The sequence below is a fragment of the Schistocerca serialis genome, chromosome 6 (assembly GCF_023864345.2).
Source record: "Schistocerca serialis cubense isolate TAMUIC-IGC-003099 chromosome 6, iqSchSeri2.2, whole genome shotgun sequence".
Lineage (NCBI taxonomy): Eukaryota > Metazoa > Arthropoda > Insecta > Orthoptera > Acrididae > Schistocerca > Schistocerca serialis.
The window spans coordinates 213,380,283-213,386,282 of record NC_064643.1 but is presented as its reverse complement, the minus strand read 5'-3'; positions in this window follow the sequence as shown (position 1 = coordinate 213,386,282).

The window sequence follows — 6,000 nt, the reverse complement described above, 5'->3', positions numbered from 1 at the left end:
ATTTTTGGCGCCACAGCAACCAAGGAGATGTTTTGCTGCAACACGATAATGCTGGGCCCCACACAAGTCTGAGGACTGCTGAACATGTTGCAAAACAGGGTTGGACAGAGATACCCTATCCACTCTACAGCCCTGACCTAGCCCCCTCAGACTTCCACTTGTCTGGGCCATCGAAGGAAAACATTTTGAGGACGATGGGGAGGTGATTCACACAATGAAGCACTGGCTCCGCCACCAGGACAAGGATTGGTACCGACAGGGCATACACGCCCTTGTTTCGCTCTGTGAGGAACCATAGAACGGGATGGAGATTACGTGGAAAAATTGGGTGTGCAAATAAAATACCATTCTTTCGTGTGTGTAATTCTCATTATGGTCAATAAAGAATTGTTGAAGAAAAATGCGGCGCATTACTTTCTCGGCAACACTCGTATATGGTTCTTTACCATTTCCTCCATAATCACGGATGTTAATGACGAAATATGTGTAAAATCAGTTCCATAAGCGAAGGCCACAAAATATCAGCAAATCCTCCAGAGTGGAAGGGCAGCAAAGCAAAGCACACGAGCTAAGGTTCAATCATCAACTCTAGTACACCACTGGCCATTAAATTTGCTACACCAAGAAGAAATGCAGATGATAAACGGGTATTTATTGGACAAATATATTATACTAGAATTGATATGTGATTACATTTTCACGCAGTTTGGGCGCATAGATCCGGAGAAATCAGTACCCAGAAGAACCACATTTGGTCGTACTAACGGCCTTGATACGCCTGGGCATTGAGTCAAACAGAGCTTGGATGGCATGTACAGGTACAGCTGCCAATGCAGCTTCAACACGATACCACAGTTCATCAAGAGTAGTGACTCACACATTGTAACGAGCCAGTTGCTCGGCCACCATTGACCAGACGTTTTCAATTGGTGAGAGATCTGGAGAATGTGCTGGCCAGGGCAGCAGTCGAACATTTTCTGTATCCAGAAAGGCCCGTACAGAACCTGAAACATGCAGTCGGCCGGGTGATACGCCAGTATGGCGATGACGAATACACGCTTCCAATGTGCGTACACCACGATGTCGCCAAACACGGATGCGACCATCACGATGCTGTAAACAGAACCTGGATTCATCCGAAAAAATGACGTTTTGCCATTCGTGCACCCAGGTTCGTCGTTGAGTACACCATCGCAGGCGCTCCTGTCTGTGATGCAGCGTCAAGGGTAACCGCAGCCACGGTCTCCGAGCTGATAGTCCATACTGCTGCAAACGTCGTCGAACTGTTCGTGCAGATTGTTGTTGTCTTGCAAACGGCCCCATCTGTTGACTCAGGGTTCGAGACGTGGCTGCACGATCCGTTACAGCCATGCGGATAAGATACCTGTCATCTCGACTGCTAGTGATACGAGGCCATTGGGATCCAGCACGGCGTTCCGTATTACCCTCCTGAACCCACCGGTTCCATATTCTGCTAACAGTCATTGGATCTCGACCGGCGGGAGCAGTAATGTCGCGAGACGATAAACCACAATCGCGATAGGCTACAATCTGACCCTTATCAAAGTCGGAAACGTGATGGTACGCATTTCTCCTCCTTACACGAGCCATCACAACAACGTTTCACCAGGCAACGCCTGTCAACTGCTGTTTGTGTATGAGGAATCGGTTGGAAACTTTCCTCATGTCAGCACGTTGTAGGTGTCGCCACCGGCGCCAACCTTGTGTGAATGCTCTGAAAAGCTAATCATTTGCATATCACAGCATCTTCTTCTTGTCGGTTAAATTTCGCGTCCGTAGCACGTCATCTTCGTGGTGTAGCAATTTTAATGGCCAGTAATGTATTTTGTGCCTTTTTTGCATTGAAATAAGAAATACTTCAGAATCAACGTATCTGTAAACAGTAATTTCCGCTGTGATGTGTTAGGTACTTCGGAGTTGTTCGGCCTGGATGACGTTTGTGTGCCTGGGCGCGGATATCGGATGGGACGGTCGACCTTCGTTTCGAGAGGGGCTCCACGTTGGAGGGCTACCGTAGCCGCTTAACACTTCAGAGCCACGGTAGCTCGTGACGCGCGGGCCTCCACATCTCTTGCACTATGGACGACACGTCTTGGGTAGCGGGCATCTTGAGCTTGTGTGTTCGCCCGCGCACTTCACGCATTCCTCGGAGACGGCACAGTGGCATGCTGCACGTCCCACACCTTGGCAGCGGAAGCGCTGGGGCGATCCTTTCTTGTTCCGTAGAGCAGGGGTCTCCAAAGTTTTTAGTCCGCGGGCCACATTGACTCCTCCACGAAGTCATAAGGGCCACTCAGGGTGAGTGGTTATGGAAGCTAGCATTTTACACAGGCTTAACTAAACATATGAATGACCTTAATTTAAAATTGCAAGGTGAAAACCAGCTTCTGCCTGATTTATACACGCATGTTAAGTCCTTTCGACAAAAGATTGCTTTGTTTCAATCTCAATTGAACAAAGTATGCTTCACGCGTTTTAATACATGCCAAACATTCAGTCAGCAAACTGAGATTCCGTTTCCTGTACCTTTCGCAATTGAAGCTTTGGGCGCTTTAAAAATTAATTTTTAATCACATTTTTCAGATATGGATGCAAATTCAGACGATATCAAGATATTTCAAAATCCCTTTGACGTCGATATAGAAGCGTTACCCGCAGAACTTCAGTCTGAAATTATTGATTTGCAATGTAGCGACTTTTTTAAAGAAAAACATTCAAAGTCAACATTACTGGAATTTTATAAGTGTCTTCCATCCACACAGTTTCCAAATTTACGCAAATTTCCCCGCGGCTTTTTTTTCCGCTTTTGGCACTACTTTCTCCAAAATGAAACATGCAAAAAGTATTTACAGATCGAAATTAAGTGATGAGCATTTCAAGTCGCTTATGATTATCTCTACCAGTAAATTTGATCCACAACTGGAGGTAATTATGAAAGGAAAGTTAGAGCTACATAAAAGTCACTAATTATCACTAAGATGTTAAATTTCTTTACGTGAATACTCTAACACTGTGAGTTTTCTAGATATAAATTAATTACAGTTATTTTTATACATCAGTTACAACTAAAATATCTAATATCATTATGTACACCAGGTATTGTATTTTCTTTAAATTGCCTTTAAATAAAAATATTTTTACGAGTTACTTGCTATGTGTATTTTACAACGTAATCAAAAGAAAGTGAAACCTCGCTTAAGAAGCATCTTCCATAATGATTGATCACTAAGGCTAGTCGCCGAAGTGGCGTCCATTTGAAAGACTTGCACCAGACTCGTGAGTAGAATAAAATGCAAAGAATTTTTTTACTTGAAATGTTTTCGCCGAACTAGTCTGTTAACCGTCCTTTTTTTTCACTATCGCACGGAGAATGGTCTGTCTGTTTATTGTGGATAGCCACAAGTTTAACCATGACCTTCCGCTTTGTAAAGATAGGGCTCCGACAATGTCGCGGTGTATTGATCGCGATAGGCCTCGAATCTCAATTGTTGGCACTATAGGTACCACCTCAAATATTTGGCGGGCCGGATACCGGGGAAGTCCGGCCAGCTAACGCGGGCCGGTTTGCCGGCCCTCGCGGGCCGGTTTCGGCCCGCGGGCCGTAGTTTGGAGACCCCTGCTGTAGAGGATCGACGGTGACCTTAGTGTTAGCCGCCCTCTTCATCGAAAAAAGCTTCTTGTTCTCCTGGTTGTTGTCGACAGTCACCAGGACTGAAGGTGATCCTCTCTGCGTCTGGCTGGATTTGACGCGTGTCACTATGCACACACCAATTCTTATGTCCACCTTTTTTTAGGAGGCCAGGGTCTGCGCACTTTGAGAAACTCTTGAAGGCCGCCTTGGAGGGATTGTCTGGCACAACAGGATAAGTGTAGAAAGTAAACGAGAGCTCTGCTGCCTCGCTTGTGACACTCTTGAAGTCTCCGACATTTAATAGTTGAACTCGCACATAATCGTCTCCTGCAGCCCTCGCAGCGAAGACGACAATCGTCCACTGTTTGAGACGCAGGCAGCCTTTGTACTGCTTCTTAACCTCCATTATAATGAGTGGAAGACGATGCTCAGACCGCCTGGCAGGGAGCGCCGGACGGGAGTTGGCATCGTCTGCATTCGGCTGGTTCTCAGCCGTCTGCGTAGCCTACTGTGTTTTGTGGCGCCTCCTCTGACTGCTCAGCGAGGAGTGCCCGATGGGAGGCCGTTCGCATGGCCTTCCTCTGTTCCGCCGCAGTGGCTATCAGTTGGTGACTGTAACCCCAGATCACGTAAGAAACAGATTGCCCAATCGCTTGGTCTAGCAGGCAACCCTTGTCAGGGAACGGCCACCAGGCGGCAGCAGCGTCACACCCTTACTTGTGGAATCAACCACTAGACGGCACTCCGTTCTGTGAAATACGTGGCAACATCGGCCGAACGCGTGCAGCTTTCCACCATTTGGCATCTGTGAAGTTCAGCTGTTTCTGACATACCGGTGGTAGTGGATCGAGTCGTCATGCCGAGGGCCTGCGAGTATATCAACTGTGGAAGGAGTAGACGAACAAATCCTGAACTGAAAATGTTCAGATTCCAGTCCAAAATAAAGAAAGATTACGCAAGTGGATTTTAAATTCAGGTAAACCTATAAATTAGTTACGAGTAAGAATTAATAAAGATCCCTAAGCATTCGATCCTATCTAAATTTTGTCGATCTTATATTCTGATATAACGTGGCAGCCCTTCCTGTACAAGAATCATATCATATAACTTTAAATGAAATCTTTGCTGTGATTTGGACTTTTTTTAAACTGTTTATTCTCTTCACTATCGTAATTTTGGCTGTAGAGGCATTTTTGTGTGCAATGTGGTTCAAATGGCTCTGAGCACTATGGGACTCAACTACTGAGGTCATTAGTCCCCTAGAACTCAGAACTAGTTAAACCTAACGAACCTAAGGACATCACACACATCCATGCCCGAGGCAGGATTCGAACCTACAACCGTAGCGGTCTCGCGGTTCCAGACTGCAGCGCCAGAACCGCGCGGCCACTTTGGCCGGCCATGTGCAATGTGAAAACTGAAACCAATATAAGATATGGATAACAAAACGCAAAGCATAGTGTGGTAGCATTTGGTAAACAATTTAAGAAGCATTACCTTACAAGACCTTTCCCTTGGTACTTGAAAATGGCTCTAGAACTGAGATCGCAACAGTGAAATAAATGAATAATAGACGTCATCTAACTGCTAGGTCATCGGTCCCTCTATATCTTGGTATATACTAGAGCGAACGAAGTGAACGAGTGTAAAACCTCGTTTACACTGCTGCAAATGAGTATTCATAGATAATTCGCCAATGTTCAGTGCCATTCGTTTATACATGTGAACAAACGTTTATACTGGAATGAAGGGAGAAGGATAGAAGAGAACGATCATAGCATGCAAACTATAGACGCTGCCTATTTTAATTTTTTTTATCTGTGCGCTAATTATCCTCACACAGCTTTCACTCGAAAACAAAACTGCTTATAGTAACATGTCTGCACGAGAGCAGATTGTGTATTACTTTTCATTTCGCATATGATTGTGAGAAGTATCCCTACAGTAGGAATAAACTTGGTTTGTGGAATTACAGGAACTAATCTACATTCTTCGATTGAAAACTCGGGAAAAACCTTAGCCGATCATGGTCTACAGTCAGCTGTGTGACGAATGCATTTCGCGCGCAGCGCTCTAGCCGAACACAAATCAGCGTCATTCACGTCACCGAAGATACAGCGTTGCCAATTCCGCGACATGGACAGGTCAGTTAGCATTGTTGCGTCGCCTGCGACATCTGTTGACCGATGGGAAAACTATTTTTACGGTTGCCTGTTCCGCCGTAAGGACGGTCAATCTGTTTCTTACGTGATCTGGGCTGTAACGTTGACCGCTTCAATGGCCAGAATTTTTGGCCGAATAGAAGAGGATCTCAGGTATAAATTAATAATATTATCTCACCAAGTGAG